This window comes from Delphinapterus leucas, unplaced genomic scaffold (assembly GCF_059928025.1).
Source record: "Delphinapterus leucas isolate spDelLeu-1000000601 "Yukka" unplaced genomic scaffold, BTC_Dleu_Yukka2 spDelLeu_asBTCV2_sq25, whole genome shotgun sequence".
Classification (NCBI taxonomy): domain Eukaryota; kingdom Metazoa; phylum Chordata; class Mammalia; order Artiodactyla; family Monodontidae; genus Delphinapterus; species Delphinapterus leucas.
This window is the reverse complement of record NW_028322234.1, coordinates 13,631,656-13,646,755: the sequence shown is the minus strand read 5'-3', so window position 1 is coordinate 13,646,755 and position 15,100 is coordinate 13,631,656.

Here is a 15,100-nt window from a genome sequence, read left to right as displayed (position 1 = left end):
CCTACATCATCTGGATTGTGTAAGCAGGCTAGAAATATAAATAGCAGAAAAAAGAAAAAGAAGACAGCAACATGCTCTGTCTCACTAGTAATCAGACAAATTTTAGTCCTCATTCTTTAACTTGGCAAACATTAAAAATATTGCAGGCGTCAGGTCTCATGGAGAATTGGATGAATAATAATCATTGCCACACTGTCAGGAGGGGGAAATGTAAATTATTGCAAATTTTTTGGAAGGGAATTTGACTGTGGTCGAACAAAATATTTAAAGCACCTCACCTTTGTTTTGGCCACTCTACAGCCAACAACTGATCCCATGAATATACGTTCCCAAGTGTGCTCATCGAAGACTTGCTTGCAATGATGCCATTGCTTGTAAAAGCAAAACATGGAAAACAGTCTTGATGACTGACAATAGGGGCATAGTTAGACAAATCAGGGCACGGCAGACTGTGGGAACGCAGCACAGTCATTAAAAAGAATGACACAGACCTATATTACTGACATGGAAAAACTCCCTGTGTATATTACTGGTATATTGCTCAGTGGGAAAAAAAACACATAACATTGTGTACAGTCTGATTGCATTTATATTAAAGAACACAAATGATACACAAGTATGTACGTGCATAAGACGCCCTGGGAATCTATTCCAAACAATTGACAGTGGTTCCCTCTTTGGAAGAAGTGGCAGGGTGACAGTTAAAGGGGGAACTTCTGTATCTTCACTTTTTGTATTGTTTGACCCTTTTTACAATGAGATTGTACTATTTCAATAATTTTTAAAGCCCCCAGAAAATAACTTGTTAAATATTCCTCTAAAACAGGACTACTCCTCCTCTCCCCTGCCAACATGGCTGCAAAATTATTTAACCAGTTCTTTCCTGCTGGGCATTTAAGTTGGTTCTAACTTTTCACTGTTACAAATGAAATTGGGATGAATATCCTTGTATGTTCATCTTTCTTTGCCTCTGTGATGATTTCTTTACGCTACTCCCAATTCATTAGTGAAGAAATAAATAGGCAACATGTATTTATTGTTTCTTTGCTTATGCTCTTAGGGAAAATAATGCCAGATGTGGAAATACTGGATTAAAAATAAGTGGTTGGGGAATTCCCTGGCAGTCCAGTGGTTAGGACTCCGTGCTTTCACTGCTGAGGGTACAGGTTCAATCCTGGTCAGGCGAACTAAGTTCCCACAACCTGTGCTGCGCAGCCAAAAACATAAAGAAAAAATTTAAAAATACTAAAAAATAAGTGGCTTTGTTAAAGTTCTTGATGCATTTTGCCAAGTGGCCTTGGAAAAAATGATCCTCACCACCAGCAGTGGAGGAAAAATTTCACTCTGTAGAACACTTAAAGACATAGGACAGGATCACAATTTTACAATGTCCACTTATGCAATTGAAAACCGAATAGCTCACATCCACGTAGTGTATTATGTGCCAGGCTCTGTTTTAAGCCTTTCATAAATCACTTTTTGATTTATTCCTTGCAACAATCTGACTTTGCCTCTTACTTTAAACTGAGGCACAGAAGGATGGAGTGACTTGGTCAGTGGTCTGAGTTTTTGAGTAAGAAGCCCAGAGTTGAACGTTGAACCTCTAACCAGAATGGCTTAAGGCTCTGTGTTCATGCCTTTTCTAATATCAATGCAATCTTAACTTTTTTTGCAAATGGTAAGTTAGTAACTATTTTCCCCTTTACGGACCATAGTTTACGTCATGACTACTCCACTCTGCCCTTGTAACTCGAAAGCAATAAGACAAGATGTCTATGAGTGCACGTGCCTAGGCTCCGATAGAACTTATTTGTGGACACATGAAATTAGAATTTCCTATAATGTTCAGGTATTGTCAAATAGTCTTCTTTGTTTTATTTTTTATTTTTATTTTTATTTTTGCGGTACGCGGGCCTCTCACTGTTGTGGCCTCTCCCGTTGTGGAGCACAGGCTCCGGACGCGCAGGCTCAGCGGCCATGGCTCACGGGCACAGCCACTACGCGGCATGTGGGATCCTCCCGGACCTTGGCACGAACCCATGTTCCCTGCATCGGCAGGCGGACTCTCAACCACTGCGCGACCAGGGAAGCCCGACCCTGTTTTATTTTTATTTATTTATTTATTTATTTATTTATTTATTTTGACTGGCGGCGCACCCTGCAGGATCTTAGTTGCCTGACCGGGGATCGAACCCAGGCTCAGAGAAGTGAAAGCACGGATTCCTAACCACCGGACCGCCAGGGAGTTCCCAATGCCTACCCCTGTTTTAGATGTTCACATAAATCAAAGATACTAACCCATTGTAATTAATGTTGCAAATATTTTATACCAACTTATTTTATGGCTTTTTTTTTTTTTTTTTTTTTTTTTTTTTGCCATGCAACACAGCATGTGGGATTTTAATTCCCAGACCAGGGATCGAACCCGCGCCCCCTGCAGTGGAAGTACGGAGTCTTAACCACTGGACCGCCAGGGAAGTCCCTTATGGCTTCATTTTTTTACTCTTAATTCTTTTATTGATCTGAAATTTATTTTGTTGCATGATGTATGGTAAAGTTTGAACTAAATTTCTTTCCCAAATGGTAAACCAGTTGTCTAAGTTACATCTATCGAATATTCCATCCTTTCCCCACCAATTTGAAATGCCATCTTTATTATGAATTATTATTGAATATTTTTAAAATAAATTATGCTACATTTTTAAATTTTTTAAATTTATTTTATTTATTTATTTATTTTGGCTGCGTTTGGTCTTCGTTGCTGCGCGTGGGCTTTCACTAGTTGTCGCGAGCGGGGGCTACCCTTTGTTGCGGTGCGCGGGCTTCTCATTGTGGTGGCTTCTCGTTGTGGAGCATGGGCTCTAGGCGCGCGGGCTTCAGTAGCTGTGACACGCGAGCTCTAGAGCTCAGGCTCAGTAGTTGTGGCGCACGGGCTTAGCTGCTCCGCGGCATGTGGGATCTTCCCGGACCAGGGCTCGAACCTGTGTCTCCTGCATTGGCAGGCGGATTCTTAACCACTGCGCCACCAGAGAAGCCCTATGCTACATTTTGTAGATAAGAAGAGAGATATATAGGCAGTTGAAAACTAGAGCCTATTCTTCTCTGTTAATGTTTATTTATTCTTATAATAGTACCACACTATTTACATTGTTGTCATTTTATAGTAGGTTTCATTCTTCTTTTCCAAAATTTTATTGTGATATTCTTGCCTATTTATTCTCCCAGATATATTCTAGGTCAGCCTTCAAGGTCTTTTCCCAAGTGGCTTCCCCCAAGCCCACTGGAATGTTTATTTGTAAGTTTTTTAAACCTGTAAGTCAATGCAGAGAATGTCAGCAACTCAGCAACCTTATAACATAAATTCTCCCATTCAGGATAGGTTTTAGTTCTCCATTTAATTCAAGCCCTCTTGAATTATATCTCACTTGTCCTGCCCATTTCTTGTTGGTTTTATCTTAATTTTTATTATTATTGTGAATGAATGTATATTTTTATAAGTTGATCATCCCTGGCATTTAGGAAAGCTATTGAAGGGAGGAGATATGGGGATATATGTATATGTATAGCTGATTCACTTTGTTATAAAGCAGAAACTAACACACCATTGTAAAGCAATTATACTCCAATAAAGATGTTAAAAAAAAACACACACAGGCATTTGGGTGATGTAATAATGAACTCCCAATCTGCTCACATTAATCCCTTGGAATAAATTATGGAGAAATCTGGATGACAGTCTTTCTAAAATGTATTACGTGGAGTTAACTTTAATAAATTTATATAGCATTAATCCAGGTATGCCTGGAAGGCATTTAAAAAATTTTTTTAATTTAAAAACAGAAAAGCTATTGTTTTATATTGTTATTTTGTAACTGGCCACATTCATTAGTTCTAATAATTTTCAGTTAGTTGTCTGAGTAGACAATCATGTCAGTGATGGATTATCTCTGTTTCCTATTAATCGCATGTCATTTCTGATTCCTGCCTTGTTGCGTTGGCTAGCACTGTTAGAAATAAAGCTGAACAATACCGGTGATATTGGCCATCTTCATTTCTTGTAAATTTTTGTGAGAACTCACCTTGAGCATGGTGCTGGCTTTGATTTCAGAGTTTTTAGCAGGAAAGAGTATTAAATTGACTGACCCTCTGTAATGCGCATTGACAGGTATGGTAGGTAAGCTGGGCTATTGAGATGATGATTGCCATATGATTTTTCCTTTTCAATTTCTTGATATGACATATCACATTGATTTTCTAATGCCGAACCAGCCTTGCATTGCTGAGATAAACCCCACTTGATCATGATGTGTTTTCTTTTTAATATACTGCTGGACTCTATTTGCTAATATTTTTTAAGAGTTGTCTGTGTCCATATTCATGAAAGATATTGGTCTGTGAGACTTTTTTTTCTTGTAATATCCTTATCTGGTTATGGTATCAGGATAATGCTACCCTCATAGAATTAACAGGGAAGCATTCCCTCCTCTTCATTTTCTGTAAGAGTTTGTTTAAAATCAGTATTATTTTCTTTCCTTCACTTTTGTAGAATTCACTGGTGAAGCAATCTGGGCATGAAGTTTTCTTTATGGGAAGGTATTTAATCACAAATTCTATTTTTTAGTAGACACAGGCCTATTTAGGTTATCTATTTCTTCTTTTTTTTATAGGCACATATATATACATGTACATGAAATATTTTTATTGTTAGTTTTACAAAAACAGGGTCATATTATTCACACTTTTCTGCATATTGCTTTTCTTTTTTTAATTTAATTTTATTTATTTTTTATACAGCAGGTTCTTATTAGTCATCCATTTTATACACATCAGCGTATACATGTCAATCCCAATCGCCCAATTCATCACACCCCCACCCCCACCCCTGCTGCTTCCCCCCTTGGTGTCCATACGTTTGTTCTCTACATCTGTTTCTCTATTTCTGCCCTGCCAACCGGTTCATCTGTACCATTTTTCTAGGTTCCACATATATGCGTTAATATACAATATTTGTTTTTCTCTTTCTGACTTACTTCACTCTGTATGACAGTCTCTAGATTCACCCACGTCTCTACAAATGACCCAATTTCATTCCTTTTTATGGCTGAGTAATATTCCATTATATATATGTGCCACATCTTCTTTATCCATTCGTCTGTCGATGGGCATTTAGGTTGCTTCCATGACCTGGCTATTGTAAATAGTGCTGCAATGAACATTGGGGTGCATGTGTCTTTTTGAATTATGGTTTTCTCTGGGTATATGCCCAGTAGTGGGATTGCTGGGTCATATGGTAATTCTATTTTTAGTTCTTTAAGGAACCTCCATACTGTTCTCCATAGTGGCTGTATCAATTTACATTCCCACCAACAGTGCAAGAGGGTTCCTTTTCTCCACACACTCTCCAGCATTTGTTGTTTGTAGATTTTCTGATGATGCCCATTCTGACCGGTGTGAGGGTCCTTTCTCTCTCTCTCTTCTCCTTCTGGGACCCCTATAATGCGAATGTTGTTGCATTTAATGTTGTCCCAGAGGTCTCTTAGGCTGTCTTCATTTCTTTTCATTCTTTTTTCTTTATTCTGTTCTGCAGCAGTGAATTCCACCATTCCGTCTTCCAGGTCACTTATCCGTTCTTCTGCCTCGGTTATTCTGCTATTGATTCCTTCTAGTGTATTTTTCATTTCAGTCATTGTATTGTTCATCTCTGTTTGTTTGTTCTTTAATTCTTCTAGGTCTTTGTTAAACATTTCTTGCATCTTCTCTATCTTTGCCTCCATTCTGTTTCCGAGGACCTGGATCATCTTCACCATCATTATTCTGAATTCTTTTTCTGGAAGGTTGCCTATCTCCACTTCATTTAGTTGTTTTTCTGGGGTTTTATCTTGTTCCTTCATCTGGTACATAGCCCTCTGCCTTTTCATCTTGTCTGTCTTTCTGTGAATGTGGTTTTTGTTCCACAGGCTGCAGGATTGTAGTTCTTCTTGCGTTTGCTGTCTGCCCTCTGGTGGATGAGGCTAGCTAAGAGGCTTGTGGAAGTTTCCTGATGGGAGAGACTGGTGGTGGGTAGAGCTGGCTGTTGCTCTGGTGGGCAGAGCTCAGTAAAACTTTAATCCACTTGTCTGCTGATAGGTGAGGCTGGGTTCCCTCCCTGTTGGTTGTTTGGCCTGAGGTGACCCAACACTGGAGCCTACCTGGGATCTTTGTGGGACTAATGGCAGACTCTGGGAGGGCTCACGCCAAGGAGTATTTCCCAGAACTTCTGCTGCCAGTGTCCTTGTCCTCACAGTGAGACACGGCCACCCCCCACCTCTGCAGGAGACCCTCCAACACTAGCAGGTAGGTCTGGTTCAGTCTCCCGTGGGGTCACTGCTCCTTCCCCTGGGTCCCGATGCGCACACTGCTTTGTGTGTGCCCTCCAAGAGCGGAGTCTCTGTTTCCCCCAGTCCTGTAGAAGTCCTGCAATCAAATCCCGCTAGCCTTCAAAATCTGATTCTCTAGGAATTCCTCCTCCCGTTGCCGGACAGCCAGGTTTGGAAGCCTGACATGGGGATCAGAACCTTCACTCCAGTGGGTGGACTTCTGTGGTATAAGTGTTCTCCAGTTTGTGGGTCACCCACCCAGCAGTTATGGGATATGATTTTATTGTGATTGCACCCCCTACCGTCTCATTGTGGCTTCTCCTTCGTCTTTGGATGTGGGGTATCATTTTTGGTGAGTTCCAGTGTCTTCCTGTCGATGATTGTTCAGCAGTTAGCTGTGATTCTGGTGTTCTTGCAAGAGGGAGTGAGAGCACGTCCTTCTACTCCACCATCTTGAACCAATCTCCCCTATCTATTTCTTCTTAAGTAAGCTTTGGTAGTTTTGCATTTCAAGGAATTTGTTTATGCCATGTAAACTGTCAAATTTATCAACATAAATCTGTTCATAAAAATACCCTCATTATCCTTTTAGTGTCTGAAGGGCCTATAGTGATATCCCCTCTTTTATGACAGTGTGAAAGTACTTTACAAACCTCTGCTTCTATCACATTTGCTATTGTCCCGCTGGCCAAAACAAGTCGCATGGCTAAATCATTACTTCGATAATCTGCCACACGGTTCCTCTCTGTGGTAAGTTTCTGCCCCTAAGGAACAGATTTGTTCATAGGAATGACTCTGTGGCCAGCAGAGGTAGAAGGGGCTGCTTCTCTCAGAAGTGAGCTCCCTGTTCATGGAAAGAATCAAGGATAGGCTGGATGAGAGGAGACAGAGATGCTCTGTGTGTGGGGGGGGGGGTTGTTTGAGCTCTGGGTGAAGACTTGTACTAGCCAATGTTTTGAGTTCCTTTCGTGTCTAATATTCTTTTTTGTTTTCCCCAGAGTTTTTTTATCTTCCAGTTTTATTGAGGTATAACTGACACACAGCACTGTCTAAGTTGAAGTTGTAGAGCATAATGACTTGACTTGACTTACATACATCATGAAATGATGACCACGTAAGTTTGGTGAACATCCATCGTCTCATATTGATACAAAATTAAAGAAATAGAAAATTATTTTTCCTAGTGATGAGAACTCTCAGGACTTATTCTTAATAACTGAATAACTCTTAATAACTCTCTTAATAACTCTTATATGTAACATACAGCAGTAGTAATTACATTTCTCATGTTGTACGTTACATGAGGTACAGAACTTTGCACCTTTTTGGTTTCTAATAGTCTACAGTTCTGCTGCAGGGATTAAGTTTGGGGAATGATAGGAAGTGGAAAAGGAGTATAAGGGAGGATGCTAGGAGGAGGAAGGATGGAACTGTGGGGGGAGAACAGCTTTGGAGAGAGCAGAGCATAGGCATGGATGGTGGCTGGGGAATTTTAGGTGAAGTTTCCACTCTCTCTCATCTCGCTTCTTCATCTGACTCCCTCCCTTGGGCCTCCCCACACAGATACCCTTGAGACCACTTTCCCCAAGGTCACCATTGATTGCTACGTCCTTGTATCTACTTGTGACTGCTCACTCCTTCTCCCATGGACCCTCCAAGCCAGCCCTGAACACTGGGGATCCCTCTCACCTTCCAGAAGCTCTCACCTGCTTTGTCCTCAGGCTGTGTCTCATTTTCTTTGGGGCTTCAATTTCTCTGACTCCACAGGGTAATCCCAGCCCTGACCATGATTCTTGAGGGGCTCGCACGCCATGGGATCATAGCAGATGGGGCCATCACAAGACCCCAAAGTTTGTGTGATTTGCTTTTTCCAGTGTGTCCCTTAGCTGTGCCCTTGGAGTTGAAAAGGGTGGGTGGGCACAGCAATGAATTCAGAGGATGATAACAGAACCTTCATTTGTGTTGAATCCCCACAGTCTTCAGCAATGTCCAAAGAGCAATCAGAACCCCCTTCTCTCTCTCCCTCTTCCCCCTTCCCCTACGATCACCTTAGACTTTGCTTTTCTAACCTGCGAAGTCACTTCCTCCCTTCTGTCTGCCCACAGACCTCCTCCTACAAGAGGAGGGAAAGAGAGAAAGGAATGAAGTGGATAGAAAATTTCTTCCCATCAAGGACATGCAGAGGACAGAAGCCACACTTGAGATAATCTCTTTCCCTTGACCTACATCAGTAACGAGTATCTGCATGAGTGTGTGTGTGTGTGTGCGTGTGTGTGTGTGCATGTACAGATACTTGCATTCATGAGTGTGATTGTGTGGGTATTATTGGGTATTTTAAAAAAATTTATTGGAGTATAGTTGATTTACAATGTTGTGTTAGTTTCAGGTTACAACATAGTGATTCAATTATACATATACATACATTCATTCTTTTTCAGATTCTTTCCCCGTATAGGTTATTACAGATTTTTTTTTTTTTTGGCTGCACTGCACGGGCATGTGGAATCTTAGTTCCCCAACCAGGGATCAAACCCGCAACCCCTGCACTGGAAGCACGGAGTTGTAACCACTGAACCACCAGGGAATTCCCTATTACAGAATATTGAGTAGAGTTCCCTGTCTATTTTATATATAGTAGTGTGTGTTTGTTGATCCCAAGCTCCTGATTTATCCTCCCCTCCCCTCATGTTTCCCATTAGGTATATTTTAAATGTCCAAGTATGTATTTTGGGATATTTACTTAGTATTTACATATGTGTCCCATTGCATGTGTTTATTATAGACTAATTTTTAGAGCAGTTTAAGTTCACAGCAAAATTGAGCATAAAATACAGAAGTCCCATACACCCCCTCCCACTCCCATGCATAGCCTCCCCCATTCTCAACATCTCCCACCAGACAGTACATTTGTAATAACTGACGAGCCTACACTAACACATCAACATCACCCAGAGTCCATAGTTGACATTAGGCTTCACTCTTGGTGTTGTACATTCTATGGGTTTGGACAAATGTATAATGGCATGTATCTGCCATTATAATATCACACAGGGTGTTTTCGCTGCCCTAAAAATCCTCTGCTCTGCCTCTTCACCCCTCCTTCCCCCGCTAACCCCTGGCAACCACTGATCCTTTTACTGTCTCCATAGCTTTGCTTTTTCAAGAATGCCCTAAAGTTGGAATCATACAGTCTGTATCATACAGCCTTTTCAGACTGGCTTCTTTCACTTAGTCATGTGCATTTTTCAAAGTTCCTCCATCTCTTTTCACGGCCTGACAGCTCATTTCTTTTTAGCACCAAATAAGATTCCATTGTCTGAATGTCCCACAGTTTATTTATCCTGCTGAAGGGCATTTTAGTGATTTTCAAACCCTGTTGTGGGACTTGCCTGGTGGTGGAGTGGTTAAGACTCCGTGCTCCCAATGCAGGGGGCACCAGGTTTGATCCCTGGTCAGGGAACTAGATCCTACATGCATGCCGCAACCAAGGAGCATGCCTGTCGCAACCAAATTAAAAAAAAAAAAAAAAAGCTCTGCTGTGTTTTTGTGTGAGGAACAAAACGGGCCAAATTATCCCTTTGAGACTATTTTACGTTCGTGGAAGCACATGGGGCATCACCCATCGTGATCTGTAAAAGATTATGAACTTCTGCCCTCCTTACATCCCTCTGGGACCTGAAACTCAATCTGTCCAAGACGAAACCCATCATCATCCCCTCCCTCACCCAACCCGGCCTCTCATCCCATGTCCCCATCTCAGCCCATGACTCCACTGTCTACCCAGTTGTGAAAGATAGAGATCTGGGCATCTTCCAAAACTCCTTCCCCCCCACCCCCCATCAATCAGTAAGTCCTGTCAATTCTCTCTCCCTTTTTTTTTTTGGCCTGACCGCATGCAGGATCTTAGTTCCCGACTAGGGATTGAACCCGGGCCCTCGGCAGTGAAAGCACCAAGTCCTAACCACTGGACCGCCAGGGAATTCCCCAATTCTTTTTTTTTTTTTTTTTTTTTGCGGTAGGCGGGCCTCTCACTGTTGTGGCCTCTCCCGTTGCGGAGCACAGGCTCTGGACGCGCAGGCTCAGCGGCCATGGCTCACGGGCCCAGCTGCTCCGCGGCAAGTGGGATCTTCCCGGACCGGGGCACGAACCCGTGTGCCCTGCATCTGCAGGCGGACTCTCAACCACTGCGCCACCAGGGAATTCCCCAATTCTTTCTCTTAAACACATTCTGAATCCTTGCTTTCTCTCTAGTCCCAAAGCCAAACCCTAGGATTGGCTTCCTAAGCCACGCACGCTTCTGTGGTCCACCTGGCACGGGTAGAATTGTTTTGGAGATCCCAAGCCCCTCAAAGGCAGCCTTGAGTCTCACAGACATGCCTGGGTCTTTCTGGACTAAGTTTCCAGATTTGACCTCATCACCTGCACACCTGCATGGTTTTCAATGGGAGAGTGATTAATTCAGGCTGCCGGGGACATTTGGCAATGTCTGGAGACATTTCTAGTTGTCACAATCGGAGGGTGGCTGCTTCTGGCATCTAGTGTGTAGCGGTCAGGGATGCTGCTAAACATCCTACAACGCACAGCACAGCTTCCCACAGCAAAGAATGATCTGTCCCGAAATGTCAATAGAGCCGAGGGTGAGGAACACTGTCCTAGAACCACTCAGATCAATCCACAGACCAGCGCTGGTCCCATCCAGCTGATTACCCATCCAGATAAGAGAGTACAGAAGATAATAAGCGTTTAGAAACTTTCTAGTAACTTGGCCTCGTCATTTATGGACTACTGGGGCTTGTGATTTGCATGTTTTATACATTCCTTATTTTTTAACCATTTTTTATTTTTTTAAGATTTGTTTTTTATGTGGACCATTTTTTTTACAAGTCTTTATTGAATTTTGTTACAATATTGCTTCTGTTTTATGTTTTGGTTTTTTGGCCATGAGCCATGTGGGATCTTAGCTCCCCGACCAGGGATTAAACCCTCACCCCCTGCATTGGAAGGTGAAGTCTTAGCCACTGGACCACCAGGGAAGTCCCCTTAAACCATTTTTTAAATTGAAGTATAGTTAATTTACAGTGTTGTGTTAGTTTCATGTGTATAGCAAAGTGATCCAGTTATACATATACATACATATACATATATGTGTGTATATATGTATATTCTTTTTCAGATTTCTTTTCCATGTAAATTCTTTTTTTAATTAATAGACTTTATTCTAGAACAAATTTAAATTTACAGAAAAATTGAGCAAATAGTACAGTTTCCATATAGTCTCTCCCCCAACACACACACATAGTTTCCCCTATTAGTAACATCTTACACTAGTCTGGGACTAGTGAACCAATATCAATACATTATTATTAACTAAAGTTCACGCGTTATTCATATTCCTTCGATTTTCCCCGAATGTCTTCTTTCTGGTCCAGGATTGCACATGACATTTAGTTGACACGTCTCCTTAGGTTTCTCCTGGCTGCAACAGCTTCTTGAGCTTCCCTTGTCTTTGATGACCTTGACAGTTTTGAGGATGATGGTCGGTGTACAGGAGGATGCCTCTCAACTGGAATTGTTTTTGATATTTCCCTCATGTTTAGACTAGGGTTATGGGTTTGGGGGGAGAAGTATCACAGAGGTAAAGTGCCATTTTCCTCACAGCATCTCAAGAGTACATATTATCAACCTAATTATGACTTTGGTGTTGACCTTAATCATCCAGCCAGGTGATGCAGTGTTTAGCAGTTTTCTCCACTGAAAAGTTATTCTTCCCCCCAATCCCGCCCTCTTCACACACTGTTCCTTTGGGGAGGAAATCACTGTGTGCAGTTCTAACCATCCCTCAGGGTGAGGCACCTACATAAATTATCTGGAAACCTTCCATACCTGTCCTACATTTGTTACTGTATTCGATTATTTCTTTGTATCAGTGCAAACTAATGGACATTTATTTTTATTCCTGGAGTTATAATCCAATACTATATTAATGTTTTTGTTCACATGGCTCTGGCTTTGGCCATCGGGAACTCTTTCAGTTGGCCCTTGTGGACCCACAATATACCCCCATCCTTGATCCTTGTCAGCTGATCCTTGGTTTCTGGCACTATGCATTTCTTTTTCTTATTTGGCCTCACCACGTGGCTTGCGGGATCTTAGCTCCCGACCAGGGATCGAACACATGCCCTCTGCAGTGGAAGCATGGAGTCCTAATTACGGGACCGCCAGGGAAGTTCCATGCATGCCCTTTTCAATCTTATTTTCCCATTGAAATTCATTTTTATTGCATTTTAGGGATTGGGGGAAAAAAATTGGTCTGCACTGGCAAGAATTTGAGGAGCACTCCAAAACCTTCCAGCATCTTCCTCTATGTCCTTCACTCACACCCAGCTACAATGACCCATCCCGAGCACCAAGCTTCTGCGTGCCCCAGAGCCTTTGCCCTGGCAGCTCTCTCTGCCTGGAACGCTCTCCCTCCAACTGTTCCAGGTCATCATTCCTGTCTCTGCCCATCTCCCTCTCCTCAAAGAAGCCTCCCTATTCCAAACTAAAGCAGCCACACCCTGGTTATCTCCAGTACACTCGCTTTGTTTTGTTACGATCCCAATAGTTTGTCCCTTTCTGAAATGATGTCTTTGATGTATTTGTTTATTGCCTCTAAATGGGAGTGTCATGAGGACAGGCACAGCCCTGGGCATGCACAATAGTGTTTTGGTTTTTAAAAACATTATTTTGAAATATTTAGAAATGTTTCCCTGAGGTCCCTGGGGGTCTGATAATAATCTCCCTCTACTCTGGCCAACCTTCAGAGGGGCCACCATGCGATACTGTCACGGTGAGGAGGACAGAAACAGTGGCCATACCTGAATCCCATCACCACAGCTTGCTTTGGGCTAGAGACACAGAGAGGGGACCCCAACCCTCCTCCTCTGCTCTGAGATCCCCACAACTACAGGCCTCACCCAACCCCATTTGAAGGTCATAGATATTTAGAGAAGGTGGGCCAGCCTCAGGATGGAAGTTTCAGCGGGTGGAACTTGGATCCAGGTGACTTGGGCTCAAAGCCTCCTTCCATTCTCCTTGCCATGTGACTTCTGGGCTCTTGGCCTCAGTTCTTCTGTCTATAAAATGGGTATAATACTCACTATGCTGGGGTAGCGGTGAGGATTAGATGAGATTGTGCTGGGCATATAATCCTCTTGAAAATTGTTACCTGTTAGCATGATCCCCGAAGTGCACACACGTGCAGAATTTTGCAGATGACTTTTTTTGGGTTCATACAGTTCCCTAAACCTAGTCCTGAACCCTTGACCTATAAAGCCTCTAAGTCGTCCCCACCCCCAGCTTAATAAAACCAGGGTCCATCGAATGACTTAGGAGGCTTGAGAGCCAGGCCCCGGGTGAGCGAGGATGCTGGAAGCAAACATGCCCGGGAGGACAAAAGGGGACGGCGGGGAGGGGGCCACCTGGTGCACACAGGGGAGCCAGTGTGTCCGGAGCTGCCTGGGCCCCAGCAACAGGCCCCGGGGAGAGGTAGGACGTCGATTCCAGCAGGCGTGGGTGGGGCGGTCCAGACCAGCAAGGCATTCCAGTCCGGCCGGTGTGGGGCTGGGCTCCAGGAGGCCCCCGGCTCCTGCTCTGACGCCGCCGGAAGCCCCCTGGCTCTCGCCTCCAAGGACGCCTGAGGGCCTGCGGGGCGCCTCCCAAGGCGGGAAAACCTTTGCCTGCGTGCTCACAGCGCTTCCCCCGGCAGAGTGTGCCAGCAAGCGGCAGGCACCGCCTTCACCCATGTTTACCCTTGGGGTCCACAAAGGTCACGAGAATCTCCCCAGGGAAGGCAAACACACGTGTGCGCTGGCAGGACACGCCACGCTTCCAGGAGGGGATGGGCACGAAGGCACGCCCTTCCCCGCCAGGTCGCCTCCCCATGCCCTGAGCCCCAGATCCCCCGACAGAGCCGCAGATGGGGACACAGAAGCCCAGTGCGAAAAGGACTTGTCCAGGTCTTTCGCGGGGGGCGCTGGGACACGGGCCAGGGCACACGCACCACGCACATCCCACACGTGCGCTCAAACACATCTACACTGGCCCCGTGGTGCGTGCACCCACACCTGCTACTGCACGGGCACATCCAGACAGGAGGGCCCACGCCCCAGCTCCCCTCCTTCAGGAACACCCACCCACTGCCCCATGACACCCACGCCTCAAACACGCCTGTGCAACGCATGTTAAGGGGATGGGGAATTTCTACAAAGGCTGGGGCTCAGGGACCACCATGGGTGGGGGGGGGAGGGGTGGTTCTCAGGAGCCTGACTTGCTGTAGTGATTTCTCATCTCATAAAAAAATTTTTTTTCATTTACTTTCTTTTTTAAATTATTTATTTATTTATTTTTGGCTGCATTGGGTCTTTGTTGCTGCGTGTGGGCTTTCTCTAGTTGCGGTGCACAGGCTTCTCATTGCGGTGGTTTCTCTTGTTGCAGAGCACGGGCTCTAGGCGCGTGGGATTCAGTAGTTGTGGCACGCGGGCTTCAGTAGTTGTGGCTCGCAGGCTTGGTTACTTCATGGCATGTAGGATCTTCCCGGACCAGGGCTTGAACCCGTGTCCCCTGCCTTGGCAAACGGATTCTTAACTACTGTGCCACCAGGGAAGCCCTCATCTCATAGAATTTTATACAGTCAAGAAAACACTGTTCTGTGCGTGTGTGTGTATAGATTGAAACCCCGCCGTAACTGTAAAAATTCACCCACC